Source organism: Pseudophryne corroboree, chromosome 4 (assembly GCF_028390025.1).
Source record: "Pseudophryne corroboree isolate aPseCor3 chromosome 4, aPseCor3.hap2, whole genome shotgun sequence".
Taxonomy (NCBI): Eukaryota; Metazoa; Chordata; class Amphibia; order Anura; family Myobatrachidae; genus Pseudophryne; species Pseudophryne corroboree.
This window is the reverse complement of record NC_086447.1, coordinates 666,077,624-666,104,218: the sequence shown is the minus strand read 5'-3', so window position 1 is coordinate 666,104,218 and position 26,595 is coordinate 666,077,624. Positions and strand designations below refer to the sequence as shown.

Genomic DNA, 26,595 nt, shown 5'->3' with positions numbered 1-26,595 from the left:
TTGTGTATCCCAACCAGTTTAATAATAATCGTAATATCCCATTTATATATTTATCTGTGTAATCTGTGCCACCTAATAGTAATATCTCCCCCGAATTTTCTGTAATGTAATGATTTTAGACCCCCTAGCATCCAAGCGTCCATCCCCCCGACATCCCTTCTTGCATTCTCATTAACTCCTACAATATTTTACTTAACTTTATGCAATCCTGGCCTGTTCCTTCCTGGCTTCCTCTGTATTCAGTGCAGTCTGCTTCCATCATCAGACTCCGGCCAGTGAACCTTCTATTTGAGCTAGAGATGAGCGGGTTCAGTTCCCCCGAACTTAACGCTCCGAGACAGAATCTGAGTCCAGCTCGGGTCTTCCCGCCAGACTCCGAAACCAGAACAAGGCAAAACATCATCATCCCATTGTTGGATTCTCACGGGTTTTGGATTCCACATAAACAGCAGCGCTTTGCCACCATTTTCATTGCGGACTTGGAGAGTGAGGGAGACAAACCTCTGTCTCTCTGTGGGTGGTGGCGTCAGATGGGGTCAGTGTGTGCTGTATAGGGGTGCTGTTCCTATCACTGTGGTGTCCCTGTGCTGTGAGGAGTGCTGTCCTGGCTGTCACTGGTGTTTCATGTGCTGTTAGGGGTGCTGCAGCTGTACATGGGTGTTGCTGTCCTGGCTGTCACTGTATTGTACAGGGTCCAGGGGCACTGTCCTCCTGTATGCTGTGAAAATACAGAAGTGCTGGCCCTATCTTGTATGCTGTAAAAATTCAAGGGTGCAGTGAAAATAAATGTACACTGGCCCTCTCTCGGTGCAAAGGTGCAAAGACCTGCTGGTGAGAAAATTGTCAACTCAAATGAAACAGGACTCATCAACAGCTCCTCTTTCATTTTCTCCCGCATCTGAGGCAGTGAGGAAAATAATAAAATTTTACTAGCCAACCCGCTGGCGGTGATATAGGGCAGTCAGGAGCAAGTGTTGACATGTTATCCGGACTGAAGGAGCTGACAACTATTACTGACATGTCTACCGTCACTGCATATGATGCTGTCACCATTGAAAGAATGTTGGAGGATTATATCGGTGACCGCATCCAAGTACAGTCAGACAGTCCGTATGTATACTGGCAGGAAAAAGAAGCAATTTGTAGGCCCTTGCACAAACTGGCTTTATTTTACCTAAGTTGCCTCCCCTCCAGCGTGTACTCCGAAAGAGTGTTTCGTGTTTACCTTTTCATCGATCGGCATAGGAGGTTACTTCCACAAAATGTAGAGAAGGTGATGTTCATCAAAATTAATGATAAATTCCTCCAGGAAGACCTTTAACAGCAGTTGCCTCCACAAAATACACAGGGACCTGTGATGGTGGATTCCAGTGGGGATGAATTAATACGCTGTGAAGATGAGGATGTATACACTGAAAGGAGTGAGGAATGGAAGGATAAGGATGAGGACGACATCTTGCCTCTGTAGAGCCAGTTTGTGCAAGGAGAGATTAATCGTTTCTTTTTGGTGGGGGGATTAATCGATTCTTTTTTGGTGGTGGCCCAAACAAGCCAATCATTTCAGCCACAGTCGTGTGGCAGACCCTGTCGCTGAAATGATTGGTTTGTTAAAGTGTGCATGTTCTGTCTGCCACTGCAGTGCCACTCCTAGATGGGCCAGGTGTTTGTGCCACCCACGTGTGTCGTTTAGCTTAGTCATCTAGCTTCCTCGGTACAACCTTTTGGCCTAAAAACAATATTGTGAGGTGTTCAGAATAGACTGGAAATGAGTGGAAATGAATATTATTGAGGTTAATAATATCATAGGATCAAAAAGGTATCCGTACTCCAGGTCGACAACAAAAAGGTCGATACACCTTAGGTCGACGCCAATTGGTCGACACACCTTATGTCGACATGGACAAAAGGTCGACAGGAACAAGGTCGACATGGAAAAAGGTCGACATGAGTTTTTCACAATTTTTTTCTTTTTTTGGAACCTTTTCATACTTAACAATCCACGTGGACTAAGATTGGAACGGTAATCTGTGCCGAGCGAAGCGGAGCGGAGCGAAGGCACCATGCCCGAAGCATGGCGAGCGAAGCGAGCCATGTGAGGGGACTCGGTGCACTAATCGGGGTTCCCGGTCACTCTACGAAGAAAACGACACCAAAAAAACATAAAAAAACTCATGTCGACCTTTTTCCATGTCGACCTTGTTCCTGTCGACCTTTTGTCCATGTCGACCTTTTGTCCATGTCGACCTAAGGTGTGTCGACCAATTGGCATCGACCTAAGGTGTGTCGACCTTTTTGTTGTCGACCTGGAGTCCCAGACCCGATCAAAAATACTAATATTCGTGTTTGTGCCGATTTGATGGGATTTTAATCTCTATTTTTATCGGACATGTTTTACTGCAACTTTTTGAATCCATTTTCGGTAATTTACTAAGCTGCCGAGTATTCTTGTTTCGTATTTTCCGATGTTGAAGTGATTCGTATTGTCGGGCAGTGTTTTACGGGAGTGATTAGTAATACACTGCCGGACATAACACAATGAAGCCCAGCCGGATTAGTGAGATCCATGCAGGGCTTCATTGTATACATTATGAGAAGTGTTTGAAGAGTTAAAAGTTGAAAAAAAATTGCGTGGGGTCCCTCCTCCTATGTATAACCAGCCTCGGGCTCTTTGAGCCGGTCCTGGTTGTAAAAATACAGGGGGAAAAAAGGCAGGGTCCCCCCATATTTTTACAACCAGCACCAGGCTCTGCGTCCAGTCCTGGTTCAAAAAATATGGGGGACAAAAGATATAGGGGTCACCCGTATTTTTGAAACCAGCACCGGGCTCCACTAGCCAGAGAGAGATAATGCCATAGCCGGGGGACACTTTTATATAGGACCCTGCGGCCGTGGCATCCCCCCCCCCATCTAGTCACCCCTGGCTGGGTTCCCTGGAGGAGTGGGGACCCCTTAAGTCACTGTGAGGTTGCTGTTGGGCTGTGTGGTCTCCTTAGATAGCTAAGTCATTGATTTGAGGAGTGACAGTCGCTCACAGCGTTCTGGCCCCACTGGTAGCACCAAAATCCATCTCCTTGGAACAAGCTCCGCTAACCGCCCCTAGCTTCTACCTAACAGATAAAGTAGCTATTATCATCCTCATTATGCATTTGTACCAGCCCTGTCCTTGGTGAAGAAGATCTAACTGAAGGTGGATGGATCTCTACATACAATCACCTCGGAGTAGTCCACCACACAGTCTTTTCATGCCCAGGGCAAGCTTATCCGGGGTACAAATGGCCCTTTACCTCTGTAGCTAGGAGGTGAGTACATTTATCTGCAACGTAATGGTGTGCTGAGCATATATGCTAGATTATGGACTATTGGGGTGCCATGACGATTGTACTGCAAGTTTAAATGTTTTGATCGAAATATGACCAAATCCCTGTTGTTTTATTGGCTACATACAGTACAATACACACAGATTTGCAGTATATTATTTTTAGCACCAATAGCAAATGTCTTTCTGTGTACAATATTGGTAAACCGGAGGTTGGGCATATTTCATTTTTTATTGCTATAGTAGGTGGTAAAGACAGAATTTTTTTGTTTTATTTGTTTTGTTTCAAAAACCATTGCCTCCTTTTACACCCACTCAGTAATAGGTGGAGATGAGGGAGATATTGCCATAATTGCTCTAAGTTGGGTATGCAGGCCCCAACACCAGCAGTTTGCTAAAAAAAAACAACAGATTTGTTCGTACAGTAGTTGGAACTGCATATAACTCAGAATCTGGCCAACACTGAATACTGTAAGTTTGTCGGCTAGTCCTCTCTTCAGAAATCAGCTCTCGGAAAAGCTACAGCTCCTGCACAGCTTCTAACACTTCAGTCCTTATCTGAGAAGTAAAATGAACAGTGGATTATGACACAAATTATTTTTCCTGTCTTGTTTAAGCCATCTATCAGACTTTATAGGCAAGTACATAAAAATTCCAGTGAATTGGAGACCTAATAATGGTATCAAAGTTTACCTAAAATGTCCTTTACGTCCTCTGAAAGACCAATATAAATTGTCAATGGAGTGCTGGTTCATTCCTTTCATATCTGATGACCAGTGTGTACAGAATAGAATTGCCAATGGTGAAAAGCAACAGCAGAGAGACAAAAAGGGTCCTTAGCAGTGGTGGGATTCAAATAAATTAACAACAGGTTCTATAGAATAAAAAGTAGACAAAAATTACTGTTAAAATAAAAGTCAAAATAAAGTAAAAAAATATACTTACAACTTTCCTCCTTTCTTGTAACATTCTGTGCAGTTATACGGGGTGTAGTACGGTATGCCGGCGCTCGGGCTCCCGGCGACCAGCATACCGGCGCCGGGAGCCCAACCGCCGGCATACCGACAGCGTGGCGAGCGCAATGCAGCCCCTTGCGGGCTCGCTGTGCTCGCCACGCTGCGCTCCCTCCAGGGGGGGTCGCGGACCCCCACGAGGGAGAATAGTTGTCGGTATGCCAGGTGTCGGGATTCCGGCGCCGGTATACTGTGCGCCGGGATCCCGACATTCGGCATACAGAAGACCACCCGTTATACGCACAACAGCTTAGTTACAACATCACGAACGATGCTCCAACTTCTTCAGGCCAGCCACTCCCCAGTATCCCTCATCATATGTCCAGTTCCCCCAGAATCCCCCATCATGTGTACAGTTCTCCCAGCATCTCCCATCATATGTCCAGTTCCCCCAGCATCCCCCATCATATGTCCAGTTCCCCCAGCATCCCCATCATATGTCCAGTTCCCCCAGCATCCCCATCATATGTCCAGTTCCCCCAGCATCCCCCATATGTCCAGTTCTCCCAGCATCTCCCATCATATGTCCAGTTCCCCCAGCATCTCCCATCATATGTCCAGTTCCCCCAGCATCTCTCCCATCATATGTCCAGTTCCCCCAGCATCCCCCATCATATGTCCAGTTCCCCCAGCATCCCCCATCATATGTCCAGTTCCCCCAGCATCTCCCATCATATGTCCAGTTCCCCCAGCATCTCTCCCATCATATGTCCAGTTCCCCCAGCATCCCCATCATATGTCCAGTTCCCCCAGCATCTCCCATCATATGTCCAGTTCCCCCAGCATCTCTCCCATCATATGTCCAGTAACCCCAACATCCCCCATCGTATGTCCAGTTCCCCCAGCATCCCCCATCATATGTCCAGTTCCCCCAGCATCTCCCATCATATGTCCAGTTCCCCCAGCATCTCCCATCATATGTCCAGTTCCCCCAGCATCTCTCCCATCATATGTCCAGTTCCCCCAGCATCTCCCATCATATGTCCAGTTCCCCCAGCATCCCCCATCATATGTCCAGTTCCTCCAGCATCTCCCATCATATGTCCAGTTCCCCCAGCATCTCTCCCATCATATGTCCAGTTCCCCCAGCATCTCCCATCATATGTCCAGTTCCCCCAGCATCTACCATCATATGTCCAGTTCCCCCAGCATCTCCCATCATATGTCCAGTTCCCCCAGCATCCCCCATCATATGTCCAGTTCCCCCAGCATCCCCCATCATATGTCCAGTTCCCCCAGCATCCCCCATCATATGTCCAGTTCCCCCAGCATCCCCCATCATATGTCCAGTTCCCCCGGCATCCCCCATCATATGTCCAGTTCCCCCAGCATCCCCCATCATATGTCCAGTTCCCCCAGCATCCCCCATCATATGTCCAGTTCCCCCAGCATCTCTCCCATCATATGTCCAGTTCCCCCAGCATCCCCCATCATATGTCCAGTTCCCCCAGCATCCCCCATCATATGTCCAGTTCCCCCAGCATCCCCCATCATATGTCCAGTTCCCCCAGCATCCCCCATCATATGTCCAGTTCCCCCAGCATCTCCCATCATATGTCCAGTTCCCCCAGCATCTCCCATCATATGTCCAGTTCCCCCAGCATCCCCCATCATATGTCCAGTTCCCCCAGCATCTCTCCCATCATATGTCCAGTTCCCCCAGCATCCCCCATCATATGTCCAGTTCCCCCAGCATCCCCCATCATATGTCCAGTTCCCCCAGCATCTCCCATCATATGTCCAGTTCCCACAACATCCCCCATCATATGTCCAGTTCCCCCAGCATCCCCCACCATATGTCCAGTTCCCCCAGCATCTCTCCCATCATATGTCCAGTTCCCCCAGCATCCCCCATCATATGTCCAGTTCCCCCAACATCCCCCATCATATGTCCAGTTCCCCCAGCATCCCCCATCATATGTCCAGTTCCCCCAACATCCCCCATCATATGTCCAGTTCCCCCAGCATCTCTCCCATCATATGTCCAGTTCCCCCAGCATCCCCCATCATATGTCCAGTTCCCCCAGCATCTCCCATCATATGTCCAGTTCCCCCAGCATCTCCCATCAGGTATCCAGTAGTCCCCCCAGTATCTGCTATCATGTGTCCAGGCACCAATGGCCTCCTAGTATCCCCTTTGCAGTGAAGTGGGACTAGCAGAGGGGGAAAAAGCTTAGCCTGAGCTGCCACCCGCAGTCACACCCAGCCCGCCAGCACAGACTGCAACAGGGCAGAGTGTCTCTCTGTAGCACTGCAGAGTTCCTCCGCACCCAGCCCACCCTCTCTCAGCATCTTGACATGCTCACTGCACATGTCAGGACACTAGGGAGAGGAGGAGACAGCAGGCCAGGGCCGGGCATGGAGGAACTCTGCAGTGATACACAGAGATGCTCGGCCTTGTTGCGGTGGCTGGTCTGTGCTAGCAGGTGTATGTGCGGGCGGTGCTCATTAGCAAATAGTTCTCAGACCCATGCCTAACATTAGGTATAAGTTCTGTGGAAATGGTGTGAACCGGCCGAATCCCACCACTGGTCCTAACACAACACAGTGACCTGCTGTTCCTAACACAACACAGTTCTTTTTTTTTTTTACATACAGATGTGTGAGAGGTCTAAGACATACAATGTTTTCTATTTCAGGTCTGTCACTTTGGGCAGGATGTATCAATCATTGCATTTTGGATGTGATACATCCTGCCACTTATCACCAGCATGTTTGTAGAATTGCGATTAAAATCACAACACACAGCTCACCTAAAAAGTGCTGTCCTTTGCGATAATAGGATTTCCTGGCTTCTGAACCAAAGTATTTCTGCATGTACGCAGTCATTGGCCAGCACATGCGTATGCCACAGGGGATCATGGGAGGTATTTTATTGGGTCCCTCTCGGTGCGCAGTACAGAACGAAGTCCATAGGCTTCATGCCATCTATAGATAGTGTTGCTTACTGAGTCCAAACTCCATAAAGTATCAGATTCCGGGGCTGAATATGACATGGAGATGGACACTAAGGGGGCCTGAAATATCTGAAAGCCTAGGGGCCCAGGCATGGATTAATAAAGTCCTGGCTGTCACCTTTTTGATTCTAAGAAATAGTGCCCTTGGTTGCAGTCTCTCATATCAGTTAATCAAATCATGATTCCCCTAGTGATAAGGTGTACTACACTATGTAGACAAAAGTGATTGGACGCCTCCCTCCCTGCGTGCAAGCAAAATGGTGTGCTCCTTCTGCAGACACATGTTGGTAAAGGTATAAACCGGGTCAAGGGTCACTGATTAGAAGATCATTTGCTAATGAAATGGCTTGTCGGATGGAGCTAACCAAGTTTGAAAAGGGGATCATCATAGGCGGCGCAATGTCATGTTTACAGGGCAACGCTAGACTGGTATACAGAGAATTCGGTAACCCGGATGGACTTGTCAGCTCACAGTACAGAACTTAACCCCACTGAGAACCTCTGGAATGAATTGGAGCGACGGGTGCTTTCTAGACCAACTCAACCTTCTTCAGTGTCGCAGTGGTCACTGTACTTAAGGTGGAATGGCAAAACATACCACTTGGTGTTGTCCAGGAAGGGTGTCTACAGTAATCACTGTACGTGATGGCCCTACAAAGTACTGAAGTCAATAACATCTCGTTGATCTATTTGCAGTCAGTGTCGAGTCACATTTGTTTACATAGTATACATTCTGCACTACTATCATTTATTGCTCACACACATTCAGTTTCTCGTCAACTCCCCATTGCATTCACTGGGTTCTCTTGGAACTTGACAGTATATACAATTCACATCCTTGCAACACTCCCACACGCACAGGACAAAGAGAGCCCATAGTGCTCAGCCAGATATATTTTGAATCATATGACCCCACCTCATACTCTCTATCATAGTGAATAGAGAGGGAACTTCACAAATGATGAACCAAGGGAATTGGGACAATGGGTTCATCTATATTTTATTTGTCACACTATGGCATTTTGGATTTATTTTTCTTACATAAGAATCCCAACACCTATCAGAACACTGACGCCGGAACCCCGTACAGATCAACAGGATTTGGCTGCGAGAGTAGAGGGGTAGTTAGGTTTAGGGCCCACCCGGTGGGGTTAGTCAGTAAGGGGGGAGGTTAGGGTTAGGCACTAAGCGTGAAAGATTAGGGTTAGGCTGAGGTAAGGGAGGGTTAGGGGGGTGGAAGAATATTTACCTTGCCCCTGTCAGGATTATGACCATCGGGATGCTGGCATCAATATTGTAACCGCTGGCATCCTGTCCACTGGTCACGCATACCGACCATATTTTAAATATGAGATGGCATAAAAAGGCCTCTCTTTCAAATATTTGGCCAGCACATAGTCACTATCTCTGTAGAGTACTTGTAAAATTATGATTATGAATTAGAAAAGATTGTGCTGGCACATGCATTTTCCCAAACATAGAATCAGTCACGACTCTCAAATGAATTAATAGCATTTGCACATTGTCTCCTTAATAGTACATGTTCATAGAGGATCCTTATTGTGTCTGTAAGTGGATTGCAACACATATAACTAGATCCATATTGCAATATTTGTTTGAAGTACTGTAAACTGACTTCATCTGTCCATGTCAGCAGTGGCGTAAGTTCGTCCCAGTTGCCCGGAGGCAAGAAAAATATCGGTGCCCCCATATTTCCTATATTAAGATAAATATGTGTGTGCGTGTGCGTGTGCGTGTGTGTGTGTGTGTGTGTGTGTATGGAGTGTTCTGAAAAAAATGTATATACTGTATTTATACATTTAATTGTCTTTTATTTTAAATCACACATTTCTTAGCAGTCATACCCAGGATTAGAACCCATGACCTGTTACACTAACAGCAGACACATTACTGATGGAGTTATTTGCTCCTGTAGAGGAAGCATGAGAATTCTAACTATATGAAGTTACGTGTAATTGTCAAAGAAGTATCTTCATATAGTTAAAATTCTCATATTTTCTATACAGGAGCAAACCGCTTCATCAGTAAGGTGTCTGCTTCCAGTGTAATAGGTTGTGGTTTCTAATCCTGGGTATGACACTTGTAAAATGTGTATCTACAGTATAATAAAAAGGGTGTGATTTGTAAGGTGCAGGGACCAGTGAGGAAGTCGGCCACTGAAAAGACAGTGACAGCTATCAATTAACTTAATTCAATGGTGTCACAGAATGGAAAGAGAGGTGCCCCCCTTCAGAGCAGGAGCCCGGCGGCAGATGACTCCGTTGCCTCCCAGAGTTCTGCCTCTGCATGTCAGTTATATGCATAGATAATGGAAAACATGACAATGGTATGAGCAGTAACACAGAAGACCAGTTTGTAGGACCATGCATAAGGTAATGTAGACCAAAATTACACTACTAAATACTGTAGCTGTCAATTTAAGAGGTACAGCTTTAAAATACTTGTAGAAATATATAAACAGAGCCACAGGTTCATACAAAATAGCAAGAAAATGCCACTGTACATTTAGCAGTCTCCAGGGCCGGACTAGGACTAAAAATAGGCCCTGGCATTTTTGAAGCACACAGGCCCACCTCTGTGACTCCTCCCCTTACTATTCCTGACTCCTTCCACTTATTAGTCTATGCTCTTACAAATATAATTAATATTCTAACAACATACAAGCGTACATCATTCTCTATTAAAATACACACAACCAGTGGTTGAAGTGGAAATTTTTAAGTGGGGGTATGGAAATGTGACGTTTGTAATTAAGCGCGTGCCGAAAGCATGCGCGCTCTGGAAAAGGGGGCGTGGTCACTCAAAGGGGGCGTCGCCTTCAGTGTAGTTTACCACACCATACACCCCTTATACGCATTATGCACCACAATAGTAGGACCCCTTATACTATCTAGTACTGGTGCCTCTTTCACATTATACCACACAGTATGAGCCAAAATTCACATTATAGCATCCGGTATGAGCCGAAATTTACATTATATGCCCCCAATAGTGCAGTGCCAGATCCACAATTGCCCCCACAGTGCAAGGTATACAAATGCCCCCACAGTGCCAGGTATACAAATGCCCCACAGTGCCAGGTATACAAATGCCCCCACAGTGCCAGATCCACAAATGCCCCCACAGTGCCAGATCCACAAATGCCCCCACAGTGCCAGGTATACAAATGCCCCCACAGTGCCAGATCCACAAATGCCCCCACAGTGCCAGATCCACAAATGCCCCACAGTGCCAGGTATACAAATGCCCCCACAGTGCCAGATCCACAAATGCCCCCACAGTGCCAGATCCACAAATGCCCCCACAGTGCCAGGTATACAAATGCCCCCACAGTGCCAGATCCACAAATGCCCCCACAGTGCCAGATCCACAAATGCCCCCACAGTGCCAGGTATACAAATGCCCCCACAGTGCCAGGTAAACAATTGCTCCCACAGTGCCAGGTATGCAAATGCCCCACAGTGCCAGCCAATTGCCCCCACAGTGCCAGGTATACAATTGCCCCCACAGCAGCCAGTGCTGCAGCTGCCTACCGCTGCTGCACTGCTGCTGCTGCTGCTCCTCCTCCGGGCTCAGGCTGTGAGGGACGGGTGAGTCAGGAGAGGTAGCGTCCGCCAGCGCGGCTGTGTCTGGCGCGGCGGCGTATAGCTGATTGGCTCACGAACCGGCGGCTGGTTTGAAGTCCGCTATACGCTGCCGCACCAGAAACAGCCGCACTGGCGGGCGCTCTCCTCTCCTGACAGCTGAGACACGCTGCCGCCGGACTGAGCGGCAGCGCGTCACAGTCAGCGCTGGACTGGCCCACGTAGCCGTCGGCCCTTCTGGCATTTGCCAGAAGTGCCAGATGGCCAGTCCGGCCCTGGCAGTCTCATAGAAATAGAGTTCCACATAACCACATTCACTATACACACACATACAAATGAAAATAATTACATTTTTCTAATCTTATTTAGTATTATACTCTTCTGCTGAGCCGTAAATAGACTTTTTGGTGCCCTGTGTCCAGGGCCGGCAACAGAAATTTTGGGGTCCCATACAGTGATATCTTTGGGGCCCCCCTCAGATTATATATATATATATATATATATATATATATAAAATATTTGAATTTGCTGAGCTATATAAGAGACTGCTAATAAATAAATAAAATATATTTATATATATATATATATATATATATATATATATATTTATACAAATATATAAATTTGTATATCTCTCTTTTCTCCACCACACACACCACAGTCTCTCTCTCCCCAATAATTCCATGCTGCATTACCAGCTTCCTCCTCCCAAAGCCCTGAATCCCCTCACCGATTCACTCTTACCCCGGGGAGAGACTCACCAGCGCTGCACTTCCCAGTACCCAGACCCGAACACTGCACAGAAGAGGCCAGCGCAGGGCAAAAGAATCCTGGCCAGCAGAGCTGTTGGCATGTCCCGTAACTGCCTGCAACAGAGCTGGACCCGGAAGAGTCAGCTCTGTCACTGTGTGTCAGGGTCTCCTGTCACTCTGAGGCTGTGGCCACACTGCCTACATCTCGCTGCCCTATTTGGACACATCCCTGCCGGGCACTAAGTGGTGTATTCTTGGGGCCCCTGTGATCCTTGGGGCCTGGTACAGGTGTCCTCTTTGACCCCCCAGTCGCTAGCCCTGCCTGTGCTAGAGAGATCATTGGTGCCTCCCCATTTTTTTCAATAGAGACATAAGGCACATGATTCGTGGGCAGGGTTGGACTGACCCACAGGGGTACAGGGAAACCCCCGGTGGGCCCCACTGCATGGGTTGAAACACTAGAGAAGGGAGCGGAGACACCCATGTCTTATTTGGCTGAAGCCGGCGCATTTGAAAAGCCGCTGGCGCTGTCTTTCTGTATTGTGACCTGGCACCCTCCTACCTGTGGTGCCTTACTCAGCCGCGTAGTCGGTGTATGGGTCGGGCCAGCTCTGGTCTCATCAAGTGAATGGAGGAGAGAAGCACAGCTGGATAACTCATACTGGGTGGGATGTACTAATGTACAGCGCCGCCCTGCGCCACGATGCTAATTGCATATGTACTTATATATGTGATCAGCATTGCGGAGGACAGCTCTTCCGATAAGAGCTGTCCTCCGCGATACACAGCGTCAGCCTGACTTCTGGGATTCGGCCCCGGGAGTCAGTCTGCGCATGCGCAGGGTGATGGGTGTGGCTGCAAGGCATGCTGGGAGGGATCCTATCAGATCCCTCACACAGCGCTGCGGAGAGAAGCCCATAGGCTTATATGGGCAGTGCCGTTTCTTGCGGCGGGCGAGCCGTGCAACCGCATGGGGCTCCCGCCGCGGCACTTCTTGAGGACTTTCAATCCCCCCTCCCCTCTCCTCCCGAGTGCCCAGCTCGGGGAGCGAGGTTTCACGGAATGACGCGAATGCGTCGTGACGTCACAACGCAATCGCGTCATTCTGCGAAACCCCGCCCCCCAAGCTGGGCACTCGGGAGGAGGGATAAGGGAGAAGGGGAGCCAAGCCGCGGCGCCACGCAGACAAGGGAGAGGCGGCTGAAGAGCGTGAAGAACCGCTTCAAATGTAAGTTAGCCCCTCTCCCTCTCTCTCTCTCTCCCTCCCTCCCTCCCCCCTCACCACCACCACCTGCCATACTGTGTAAAATGGGGACACCTGTCTGCCGGAATGTGTAAAATGGGGACTCTTCCCTGCCGGAATGTGTAAAATGGGGATGCAGTCTGCCGTAATATGTAAAATGGGGACACCTGTCTGCCGTAATGTGTAAAATGGGGGCACATGCCTGCCGCAATGTGTAAAATGGGGGCACGTGCCTGCCGCAATGTGTAAAATGGGGGCATGTGCCTGCCACAATGTGTAAAATGGGGACACTTTCCTGCCTCAATGTGTAAAATGGGGGCACATGCCTGCCACAATGTGTAAAATGTGGACACTTTCCTGCCACAATGTGTAAAATGGGGACACTTGCCTGTTGTACTGTGTAAAATGGAGGCACGTGCCTGCCACAATGAGTAAAATGGGGACACTTTCCTGCCGCAATGTGTAAAATGGGGGCACGTGCCTGCCGCAATGTGTAAAATGGAGACACTTTCCTGCCGCAATGTATAAAATGGGGAAACTTGCCTACCGTGCTGTGTAAAATGGGGACACTTGCCTGCCGTGCTGTGTAAAATGGGGACACTTGCCTACCATGCTGTGTAAAATGGGGACACTTGCCTGCCGTGCTGTGTAAAATGGGGTCGCGTGCCTGCTGTAATGTGTAAAATGAGGACTTTTCTTTTTTTATCCTGTGGTGGCCGTGATGATGAGATCAGATGAGACCACGCCCATCTTAACAAAACCACGCCCATTTTTAACGAGGCCACGCCCCCTTGCCGGGAGCACTCACTTTCCTGCCGCAATGTGTCAAATGGGGGCACGTGCCTGCCGCAAAGTGTAAAATGGAGACACTTTCCTGCCGCAATGTATAAAATGGGGAAACTTGCCTACCGTGCTGTGTAAAATGGGGACACTTGCCTGCCGTGCTGTGTAAAATGGGGACACTTGCCTACCATGCTGTGTAAAATGGGGACACTTGCCTGCCGTGCTGTGTAAAATGGGGTCGCGTGCCTGCTGTAATGTGTAAAATGAGGACTTTTCTTTTTTTATCCTGTGGTGGCCGTGATGATGAGATCAGATGAGGCCACGCCCATCTTATCAAAACCACGCCCATTTTTAACGAGGCCACGCCCCTTGCCGGGAGCACGCGCTTTCCTGCCGCAATGTGTCAAATGGGGGCACGTGCCTGCCGCAATGTGTAAAATGAAGACACTTTCCTGCCGCAATGTGTAAAATGGGGACACTTGCCTGCCGTGCTGTGTAAAATGGGGACACTTGCCTACCGTGCTATGTAAAATGGGGACACTTGCCTGCCGTGCTGTGTAAAATGGGGTCGCGTGCCTGCTGTAATGTGTAAAATGAGGACTTTTCTTTTTTTATCCTGTGGTGGCCGTGATGATGAGATCAGATAAGGCCACGCCCATCTTAACAAAACCATGCCCATTTTAACGAGACCACGCCCCCTTGCCGGGAGCACGCGCTTTCCTGCCGCAATGTGTAAAATGGGGGCACGTGCCTGCCGCAATGTGTAAAATGGAGACACTTTCCTGCCGCAATGTGTAAAATGGGGACACTTGCCTGCCGTGCTGTGTAAAATGGGGACACTTGCCTGCCGTGCTGTGTAAAATGGGGACACTTGCCTACCGTGCTGTGTAAAATGGGGACACTTGCCTGCCGTGCTGTGTAAAATGGGGACACTTGCCTACCGTGCTGTGTAAAATGGGGACACTTGCCTGCCGTGCTGTGTAAAATGGGGTCGCGTGCCTGCTGTAATGTGTAAAATGAGGACTTTTCTTTTTTTTTATCCTGTGGTGGCAGTGATGATGAGATCAGATGAGGCCACGCCCATCTTAACAAAACCACGCCCATTTTAACGGGCCCACGCCCCCTTGCCGGGAGCACGCGCGCCGAAGGCGCGCGCATGCTTTTACTCTCTATATCTATGGGGGGGCGCATTTTTTTTTATGTGAATGGGAGGGGGGGGGGGGGCGCATTTTTAAATCTCGCACTGGGAGCCAAATTGGCTAGAAACGGCCCTGTATATGGGGTATCGCCAGCAAAAGCTGGCGAACCGTGCCACAGCGCTCACCTGCCGGCCGTGGGATAGTACATCAGGAGAATGCGGTAAACAGGGGGTTTGCCGCATTTTTCCGCTTAGAACATCCTGTCCACTAATATTTAGTGATGAGCGGGTTCGGTTTCTGAGAAACCGAACCCACCCGAGCTTTACCTTTTTTACACGGGTCCGAGCAGACTCGGATCCTCCCGCCTTGCTCGGCTAACCCGAGCGCGCCCGAACGTCATCATCCCGCTGTCGGATTCTCGCGAGATTCGGATTCTATAAGCAGCCACGCGTCGCCGCCATTTTCACACGTGCATTGGCGATGATAGTGAGAGGACGTGGCTGGCGTCCTCTCCGTTTAGTAGAAGTCAGAAGACAGTTGATTTGATTGCTTGTGCTTGTTTATTACTATAATTGTGGGGAGGATTGGGGAGCAGCTGTTAGGAGGAGTACAGTGCAGAGTTTAGTTTTTTTTATCCGTTCTCTGCCTGAAAAAAACGCTCCATACCATATCTGTGCTCAGTGTGCTGCATGATATATTTGTGCTGAGTGCTCACACTGCTTAATTGTGGGGACTGGGGAGCAGCTATAGCAGGAGTACAGTGCAGAGTTTTGCTGACAGTGACCACCAGTATACGTTTGTCTGCCTGAAAAATACTCCATATCTGTGCTCACAGTGTGCTGCTTTATTGTGGGGACTGGGGACCACCAGTATAATTAATATTATATATAGGAGGAGTACAGTGCAGAGTGCACTGCTGTACCTACCTCTGTGTCGTCATCCATTAAGTATACTATCCATCTACATTCCTATACCTGTGGTGCATTTTAGTTTAGCAGTTTGCTGACAGTGTCCACCAGGTCCAGTATACTGTATATAGCAGTACGGTAGGCCACTGCGTGCTGTGTACCTACCTCTGTGTCGTCACTCGTCATCCATAAAGTATACTATCCATCCATCTACATTGTATACCTGTGGTGCCTTTTTTTTAGACTAGTTTAGCAGTTTGCTGACAGTGTCCACCAGGTCCAGTATACTGTATATAGCAGTACGGTAGGCCACTGCGTGCTGTGTACCTACCTCTGTGTCGTCACTCGTCATCCATAAAGTATACTATCCATCCATCTACATTGTATACCTGTGGTGCCTTTTTTTTTGACTAGTTTAGCAGTTTGCTGACAGTGTCCACCAGGTCCAGTATACTGTATATAGCAGTACAGTAGGCCACTGCTGTGTACCTACCTCTGTGTCGTCACTCGTCATCCATAAAGTATACTAGTATCCATCCATCTACATTGTATACCTGTGGTGCCTTTTTTTTAGACTAGTTTAGCAGTTTGCTGACAGTGTCCACCAGGTCCAGTATACTGTATATAGCAGTACGGTAGGCCACTGCATGCTGTGTACCTACCTCTGTGTCGTCACTCGTCATCCATAAAGTATACTATCCATCCATCTACAATGTATACATGTGGTGCCTTTTTCTTAGACTAGTTTAGCAGTTTGCTGACAGTGTCCACCAGGTCCAGTATACTGTATATAGCAGTACGGCAGGCCACTGCGTACTGTGTACCTACCTCTGTGTCGTCACTCGTCATCCATAAAGTATACAATCCATCCATCTACATTGTATACCTGTGGTGCCTTTTTTTTAGACTAGTTTAGCAGTTTGCTGACAGTGTCCACCCGGTACAGCATACTGTATATAGCAGTACGGTAGGACACTGCGTGCTGTGTACCTACCTCTGTGTCGTCACTCGTCATCCATAAAGTATACTATCCATCCATCTACATTGTATACCTGTGGTGCCTTTTTTTTAGACTAGTTTAGCAGTTTGCTGACAGTGTCCACCAGGTCCAGTATACTGTATATAGCAGTACGGTAGGCCACTGCATGCTGTGTACCTACCTCTGTGTCGTCACTCGTCATCATAAAGTATACTAGTATCCATCCATCTACATTGTATACCTGTGGTGCCTTTTTTTAGTCTAGTTTAGCAGTTTGCTGACAGTGTCCTCCAGGTCCAGTATACTGTATATAGCAGTACGGTAGGCCACTGCATGCTGTGTACCTACCTCTGTGTCGTCACTCGTCATCCATAAAGTATACTATCCATCCATCTACATTGTATACCTGTGGTGCCTTTTTTTTAGACTAGTTTAGCAGTTTGCTGACAGTGTCCACCAGGTCCAGTATACTGTATATAGCAGTACGGTAGGCCACTGCATGCTGTGTACCTACCTCTGTGTCGTCACTCGTCATCCATAAAGTAAACTATCCATCCATCTACATTGTATACCTGTGGTGCCTTTTTTTTAGACTAGTTTAGCAGTTTGCTGACAGTGTCCTCCAGGTCCAGTATACTGTATATAGCAGTACGGTAGTCCACTGCTGTGTACCTACCTCTGTGTCGTCACTCGTCATCCATAAAGTATACTAGTATCCATCCATCTACATTGTATACCTGTGGTGCCTTTTTTTTTAAACTAGTTTAGCAGTTTGCTGACAGTGTCCACCAGGTCCAGTATACTGTATATAGCAGTACGGTAGGCCACTGCATGCTGTGTACCTACCTCTGTGTCGTCACTCGTCATCCATAAAGTATAATATCCATCCATCTACATTGTATACCTGTGGTGCCTTTTTTTTAGACTAGTTTAGCAGTTTACTGACAGTGTCCACCAGGTCCCGTATACTGTATATAGCAGTACGGTAGGCCACTGCATGCTGTGTACCTACCTCTGTGTCGTCACTCGTCATCCATAAAGTATACTATCCATCCATCTACATTGTATACCTGTGGTGCCTTTTTTTTAGACTAGTTTAGCAGTTTGCTGACAGTGTCCACCAGGTCCAGTATACTGTATATAGCAGTACGGTAGGCCACTGCTTTGTACCTACCTCTGTGTCGTCACTCGTCATCCATAAAGTATACTAGTATCCATCCATCTACATTGTATACTTGTGGTGCCTTTTAGTTGTGCGCAGTAAATATAGTAGTAGGCCATTGCTATTGTTACTGGCATATAATTCCACACGTTAAAAAATGGAGAACAAAAATGTGGAGGTTAATGGGAAAGATCAAGATCCACTTCCACCTCGTGCTGAAGCTGCTGCCACTAGTCATGGCCGAGACGATGAAATGCCATCAACGTCGTCTGCCAAGGCCGATGCCCAATGTCATAGTAGAGAGCATGTAAAATCCAAAACACAAAAGTTCAGTAAAATGACCCAAAAATCAAAATTAAAAGCGTCTGAGGAGAAGCGTAAACTTGCCAATATGCCATTTACGACACGGAGTGGCAAGGAACGGCTGAGGCCCTGGCCTATGTTCATGGCTAGTGGTTCAGCTTCAAATGAGGATGGAAGCACTCATCCTCTCGCTAGAAAAAAGAAAAGACTTAAGCTGGCAAAAGCACAGCAAAGAACTGTGCGTTCTTTAAAATCACAAATCCCCAAGGAGAGTCCAATTGTGTCGGTTGCGATGCCTGACCTTCCCAACACTGGACGGGAAGAGCTTGCGCCTTCCACCATTTGCACGCCCCCTGCAAGTGCTCGAAGGAGCACCCGCAGTCCAGTTCCTGATAGTCAAATTGAAGATGTCACTGTTGAAGTACACCAGGATGAGGATATGGGTGTTGCTGTCGCTGGGGAGGAAATTGACAAGGAGGATTCTGATGGTGAGGTGGTTTGTTTAAGTCAGGCACCCGGGGAGACACCTGTTGTCCGTGGGAGGAATATGGCCCTTGACATGCCTGGTCAAAATACAAAAAAAATCAGCTCTTCGGTGTGGAATTATTTCAACACAAATGCGGACAACAGGTGTCAAGCCGTGTGTTGCCTTTGTCAAGCTGTAATAAGTAGGGGTAAGGACGTTAACCACCTCGGAACATCCTCCCTTATACGTCACCTGCAGCGCATTCATCATAAGTCAGTGACAAGTTCAAAAACTTTGGGTGACAGCAGAAGCAGTCCACTGACCACTAAATCCCTTCCTCTTGTAACCAAGCTCCTGAAAACCACACCACCAACTCCCTCAGTGTCGATTTCCTCCTTACCCAGGACAGCCAATAGTCCTGCAGTCCATGTCACTGGCAAGTCTGACGAGTCCTCTCCTAACTGGGATTCCTCCGATGCATCCTTGCGTGTAACGCCTACTGCTGCTGGCGCTGCTGTTGTTGCTGCTGGGAGTCGATCGTCATCCCAGAGGGGAAGTCGGAAAACCACTTGTACTACTTCCAGTAAGCAATTGACTGTCCAACAGTCCTTTGCGAGGAAGAAGAAATATCACAGCAGTCATCCTGCTGCAAAGCGGATAACTGAGGCCTTGGCAGCCTGGGTGGTGAAAAACGTGGTTCCGGTATCCATCGTTAATTCAGAGCCAACTAGAGACTTGATTGAGGTACTGTGTCCCCGGTACCAAATACCATCTAGGTTCCATTTCTCTAGGCAGGCGATACCGAAAATGTACACAGACCTCAGAAAAAGACTCACCAGTGTCCTAAAAAATGCAGTTGTACCCAATGTCCACTTAACCACGGACATGTTGACAAGTGGAGCAGGGCAGACTCAGGACTATATGACTGTGACAGCCCACTGGGTAGATGTATTGCCTCCCGCTTCAAGAACAGCAGCGGCGGCACCAGTAGCAGCATCTCGCAAACGCCAACTCGTTCCTAGGCAGGCTACGCTTTGTATCACCGCTTTCCAGAATAGCCACACAGCTGAAAACCTCTTACGGCAACTGAGGAAGATCATCGCAGAATGGCTTACCCCAATTGGACTCTCCTGGGGATTTGTGACATCGGACAACGCCAGCAATATTGTGCGTGCATTACATCTGGGCAAATTCCATCACGTCCCATGTTTTGCACATACCTTGAATTTGGTGGTGCAGAATTATTTAAAAAACGACAGGGGCGTGCAAGAGATGCTGTCGGTGGCCCGAAGAATTGCGGGCCACTTTCGGCGTTCAGGCACCGCGTACCGAAGACTGGAGCACCACCAAACATTCCTGAACCTGCCCTGCCATCATCTGAAGCAAGAGGTGGTAACGAGGTGGAATTCAACCCTCTATATGCTTCAGAGGATGGAGGAGCAGCAAAAAGCCATTCAAGCCTATACATCTGGCCATGATATAGGCAAAGGAGGTGGAATGCACCTGACTCAAGCGCAGTGGAAAATGATTTCAACGTTGTGCAAGGTTCTGCAACCCTTTGAACTTGCCACACATGAAGTCAGTTCAGACACTGCCAGCCTGAGTCAGGTCATTCCCCTCATCAGGCTTTTGCAGTAGAAGCTGGAGACATTGAAGGAGGAGCTAAAACAGAACGATTCCGCTAGGCATGTGGTACTTGTGGATGGAGCCCTTAATTCGCTTAACCCGATTCACGGGTGGACAATCTGTTGAAATCAGAGCACTACATTTTGGCCACCGTGCTCGATCCTAGATTTAAAACCTATGTTGTATCTCTCTTTCCGGCAGACACAAGTCTGCAGAGGTTCAAAGACCTGCTGGTGAGAAAATTGTCAAGTCAAGCGGAACGTGACCCGTCACCATCTCCTCCTTCACATTCTCCCGCAACTGGGGGTGCGAGGAAAAGGCTAAGAATTACAAGCCCACCCGCTGGCGGTGATGCAGGGCAGTCTGGAGCGAGTGCTGACATCTGGTCCGGACTGAAGGACCTGCCAACGATTACTGACATGTCGTCTACTGTCACTGCATATGATTCTCTCACCATTGAAAGAATGGTGGAGGATTATATGAGTGACCGCATCCAAGTAGGCACGTCAGACAGTCCGTACGTATACTGGCAGAAAAAAGAGGCAATTTGGAGGCCCTTGCAGAAACTGGCTTTATTCTACCTAAGTTGCCCTCCCTCCAGTGTGTACTCCGAAAGAGTGTTTAGTGCCGCCGCTCACCTTGTCAGCAATCGGCGTACGAGGTTACTTCCAGAAAATGTGGAGAAGATGATGTTCATCAAAATGAATTATAATCAATTCCTCCGTGGAGACATTCACCAGCAGCAATTGCCTCCAGAAAGTACACGGGGACCTGAGATGGTAGATTCCAGTGGGGACGAATTAATAATCTGTGAGGAGGGAAATGTACACAGTGAAAGGGGTGAGGAATCGGAGGATGATGATGAGGTGGATATCTTTCCTCTGTAGAGCCAGTTTGTGCAAGGAGAGATTGATTGCTTCTTTTTTGGTGTGGGCCCAAACCAACCAGTCATTTCAGTCACAGTCGTGTGGCAGACCCTGTCGCTGAAATGATGGGTTCGTTAAAGTGTGCATGTCCTGTTTATACAACATAAGGGTGGGTGGGAGGGCCCAAGGACAATTCCATCTTGCACCTCTTTTTTCTTTCATTTTTCTTGGCATCATGTGCTGTTTGGGGAGTATTTTTTGGAAGGGCCATCCTCTCTTGATTGACACTGCAGTGCCACTCCTAGATGGACCAGGTGTTTGTGTCGGCCACTTGTGTCGCTTAGCTTAGTCACACAGCCACCTTGGTGCGCCTCTTTTTTTCTTTGCATCATGTGCTGTTTGGGGAGTATTTTTTGGAAGGGCCATCCTGTCTTGATTGACACTGCAGTGCCACTCCTAGATGAGCCAGGTGTTTGTGTCGGCCACTTGTGTCGCTTAGCTTAGTCACACAGCCACCTTGGTGCGCCTCTTTCTTTCTTTGCATCATGTGCTGTTTGGGGAGTATTTTTTGGAAGGGCCATCCTGTGTTGATTGACACTGCAGTGCCACTCCTAGATGGGCCAGGTGTTTGTGTCGGCCACTTGTGTCGCTTAGCTTAGTCACACAGCCACCTTGGTGCGCCTCTTTTTTTCTTTGCATCATGTGCTGTTTGGGGAGTATTTTTTGGAAGGGCCATCCTGTCTTGATTGACACTGCAGTGCCACTCTGTTAGGGTCTCCTGCCCTGTGCTGCCACGTCGTCATGGCAACCGGGAGACAAGTGCTAGTGGAGTAACCTGAGCGCAGCTGATACTCCGGTTCGGGTCTTTTGCTGTGCAGTGGTTATAGGCTCTGTGCACGGCAGGGGATCCGGTGCTGGTTTTTGTGCTCACAGTCTGTGAGGTCTGAGTGGGGCGTGGACAGCACCTGCTTTATAAGGCCTCTTTTCAGGGTAAGCAGATGCTGCTGAATCTTTGTTGGTTAGTCAGTTCATGAAAGTTAGCCAGTACTGTGTAGCTTTGTATTTGTTTGTTGCTTACTGCAAATAGGCCTGGGGATTTGGTATTACACTCTGCCAATCCAGACCTAGCAGTAAGACTGGAGTCAGTCGTTTAGCTTGCTGGGGTTCTGTTACCACTCTGTGAACTTAGCAAGTTTGCGGCTGTATTCTAAGACTTGCCTGTCTAATCCTGTCTCACTGTGCTAGGTGTCAGGGGTCAGTTTAGTGGCAGTAAGCTAAAACCTGTGCACTGCAAGTGAGAAATAGGATTGTGGAGACTCTCCTTGTGTCTATCATTCCATCTCTGACCAAGGAGTTTACTGCCACACCCGTTGGTAACCCTTTAGGGTTTTGCTGTTGCCCTTAGCAACAGCATTTCGGGTTCTCTATGTATTAAAACACAACATCTTGCTTTTTCCATCTGTGCAGTTCTAATACAAAGGAGATACCCAGTTCCTTAGCCTCTGGGCTTCTCTGTTCACTTTGTGTGTATTTTGTTACCCTATTACCTTCTGTGTACGTTATGTCATATTCCCCAGTTTGTCTGTGAGTCCATTTGTTTTGCATAACAGTTCAAACACCAGTACATTCCTGCAGACACTGGAGTGCATAACAGTTCTGACACCAGTACTTTCCTGCAGGCACTGGTGTGCATAACATATTCAGCAGCCTAATACTCCTGTTGAAATTTTGTGGGAATATGGAGCATACCCCTCAAAATACGTTGCAACAGGTGGTCGATCAGGTGCAGGTCCTGACTCGACAATTTAATGATTTGTCCATTAAAATGCACACCTCCCAGGCTGCTGGTGGAGCTCCCGCAGCAGCAGCACCTGCAGGGGTTAAGGAGCCGAAAGTAAATCTCCCGGATCGTTTTTCTGGAGATCGCTCGCAGTTCTTTTGTTTCAAGGAGAGCTGCAAGCTATACTTCCGGCTTAGGCCTCAGTCTTCTGGGTCGGAGATTCAGCGGGTGGGCATAGTGATTTCCTTGCTACAAGGAGACCCACAGGTCTGGGCATATGGGTTGCAGCCTGACTGTCCGTCGCTTAAAAGTGTTGATGCTTTTTTACGGCACTGGGCATGTTGTATGATGACCCTGACAAGACGGCCTCAGCCGAGGCTCAGATTTCGATCCTTAAGCAAGGGCGAAGGCCAGTTGAGGTTTACTGTACGGAGTTTCGGAGGTTGGCCCATGATACCCAGTGGAATGACCCAGCCCTGAGACACCAGTACCGAAGAGGTCTTTCTAACCAGATAAAGGACCAACTGGTACAATATCCCTTGCCTGATAGCTTGGATCAGCTCATGCAGTTATCCATCCGGGTGGATAGACGGCTGAGAGAGCGTAGGCTTGAAAGGGAGACTGAGATTTCCTTCCTTCCCAAGGGAACCTCAGACTCTGAGGAATTTTCTGAGGAGCCTATGCAGATTGGGGCTACCCGCCTCTCCTCGCGTGAGAAGACGCGGAGGAGACAGCAGGGGTTGTGTTTGTACTGTGGGAATAAAGGTCATGTGGTAGTATCATGCCCAGAAAAGCCGGAAAACTTCAGGGCCTGAGGGTGATGGGAAATATCCTGTCAGGCCAGAAGTCAGAATTTCCCAAGAAGACTTTTATCATTCCGGTGACCTTGAAGATCCTCGGTCAAACTGTCAAGACTGAGGCCTTTGTGGACAGTGGGGCCGACGGGGTTTTTATGGACCGCCAATTCGCCCTGAAACACTCTGTTCCCTTAGTACCCTTGGCATCGGAAATTGAGATTTGTGGGTTAAACGGGGAACCATTATCCCAAGGTAAAATTACCTCTTGCACTAGCCAGATTTCTTTGTTTATTGGAGCCACACACTCTGAAAAATTGTCCTTTTATGTGACTGTCTGTACTTTTGCCCCATTGGTGTTGGGGTTACCCTGGTTAAGGGCCCACAATCCTCAATTTGACTGGGTCTCTAGGGAGATTCTTAGTTGGGGTACTGATTGTTTCAGGAGTTGCTTGAGCCTTCCAGTCAGGCTCTCGCAGCTAAGTTTGCCTGGATTGCCAGGGTGTTATGCAGATTTTGCGGACGTGTTCTCCAAAAAAGTTGCAGAGGTACTACCTCCCCATCGCCCCTATGACTGTGCCATTGATTTGTTGCCAAATGCTAAGCTTCCCAAGAGCAGGTTGTACTCCCTGTCACGTCCTGAGACTCAGGCTATGGCAGAGTACATTCAGGAGAACTTGGCTAAGGGATTTATCAGACCTTCACAGTCTCCAGTTGGGTCGGGGTTCTTCTTCGTGGGTAAAAAGGACGGTTCATTGCGACCCTGCATCGACTTCAGGGAATTGAACCGTATCACGATTAAAAACTCATACCCACTGCCTCTCATTTCGGTCTTGTTTGACCAGCTTCGTACTGCCACCATTTTTTCTAAGATTGACCTACGCGGTGCGTACAATCTAATCCGAATAAGAGAGGGGGATGAATGGAAGACTGCCTTTAATACCCACTCAGGGCATTATGAATATTTGGTGATGCCTTTTGGGCTCTGTAATGCCCCGGCAGTCTTCCAGGATTTCATGAATGATGTGCTCAGGGAATATTTGGATAGATTCTTAGTTGTATACTTAGATGACATCCTAATCTTCTCCCATTCCCTGGAGGAACATCGGAAGCATGTACGCTTAGTCCTCCAGAAACTCAGAGACCACCGGCTTGGGGCGAAGCTGGAGAAGTGCGAATTTGAAGTTCAGCAAATCGCATTTCTAGGATATATTATCTCCCCAGAAGGTTTCCAAATGGAGGGTTCCAAGGTACAGGCAGTCCTGGATTGGGTGCAGCCCACTAGTTTGAAGGCGCTTCAGCGTTTCCTGGGCTTTGCGAATTTTTATAGACGATTTATCGCTGGATTTTCGTCTATAGTGGCGCCCTTGGTGGCACTCACTAAGAAAGGGGCGGATGTTGCTCACTGGTCTTGTGAGGCTAAAGCGGCTTTTGCCCGTCTCAAAAGGGCATTTGTTTCGGCCAAGGTGCTGCGACACCCAGATCCAGAGCGTCCTTTTGTGGTGGAGGTGGATGCCTCTGAGATGGGTATTGGGGCAGTGCTTTCTCAGATGGGAGTGTCTGATAATCGCCTTCATCCCTGTGCTTACTTTTCCCGTAAATTTTCGCCTGCCGAGATGAATTATGACGTGGGTAACCGGGAATTGTTGGCTATTAAGGATGCACTCGAGGAGTGGAGACACTGGCTTGAGGGGGCTAAGTTTGTGGTCTCAATTCTCACTGACCATAAGAATCTGGCATATTTAGAGTCAGCGAAGCGTCTCAATGCCAGGCAGGCACGATGGGCTTTGTTTTTTGCTCGCTTTAATTTTTTGATAACATATCGCCCTGGGTCAAAAAACATCAAGGCTGATGCGCTCTCGCTGAGTTTTGCTCCAATCCAGGAGACCACCGAGGAGCCGTTGCCCATTGTTTCCCCATCATGTATTAAAGTGGGCATTACCCAGGACCTCTTATCATTAGTCCTTAGAGCACAGGAGCAGGCTCCTCCAGACCTTCCGGTAGGTCTTTTGTTTGTGCCTCCTAGGTTAAGACAGCGAGTGTTCCTGGAATTCCATGCCAAGAAGTCGGCAGGTCACCCGGGTATTGCCAGAACTCGGGAGTTGCTATCTAGGGCGGTGTGGTGGCCCTCGGTGGCTAAGGATGTGGATCAGTGGGTTCGGGCATGTGACATCTGTGCCCGAAATAAGACTCCTAGAGGGGTTCCTGTTGGCCCATTACATCCACTCTCTATCCCATCTAAGCCATGGACCCACATTTCAATGGATTTTGTGGTGGACTTGCCCAAATCCTCGGGGATGACAGCCATCTGGGTTGTCGTTGACAGGTTTTCGAAGATGGCGCACTTCGTTCCACTGGTTGGGCTGCCATCAGCCAGACGCCTGTCTGAATTATTTATGCTGCATGTTGTGCGTCTCCACGGGTTGCCACTTGATGTGGTCTCTGACCGCGGATCCCAGTTTGTGGCCAAATTCTGGAGGGCATTTTGTTCCGATCTCCAGATTTCTGTCAGCTTGTCGTCAGGCTACCATCCGCAGTCTAATGGGCAGACTGAAAGGGTGAACCAGTCCTTGGAGCAGTTCCTCAGGTGTTATGTCTCCAAGTGTCAGACTGACTGGGTTGCTCATCTGTCCATGGCGGAGTTTGCCTATAACAACGCGGCTCACTCTGCTACAGGGATCTCTCCCTTCCTTTGTGTGTATGGGCATCATCCTAAGGCCAATTCTTTTGACCCCCTGGACTCCACGCCTGGTGGTTCCTCTGTGGTTTCGGTCCTTAGAGGTATTTGGCGGAAAGTGAAGAAAGCCCTTGTGTCTGTGTCATTAGTGACCAAAAGGGTTTTTGATAAGCGGAAAAGACCCTGCAGCTTCAAATTAGGAGACTTCGTCTGGTTGTCTACCAAG

General features: G+C 48.3%; 1 long non-coding RNA gene across 1 annotated transcript in view; it reads right to left on the bottom strand.

The window, feature by feature from the left end:
- Nucleotides 1-3,394: 3,394 nt before the first annotated feature.
- LOC134911683 (uncharacterized) overlaps nt 3,395-26,595 on the bottom strand; it is a 325,180-nt gene continuing 301,979 nt past the window's right edge. The window contains exons 5-6 of the long non-coding RNA XR_010176763.1: nt 4,010-4,190; nt 3,395-3,874 (exon numbers count right to left, since the gene is read on the bottom strand). This is a non-coding gene — a long non-coding RNA (uncharacterized LOC134911683). The remainder of the gene's footprint in view (nt 3,875-4,009; nt 4,191-26,595) is intronic.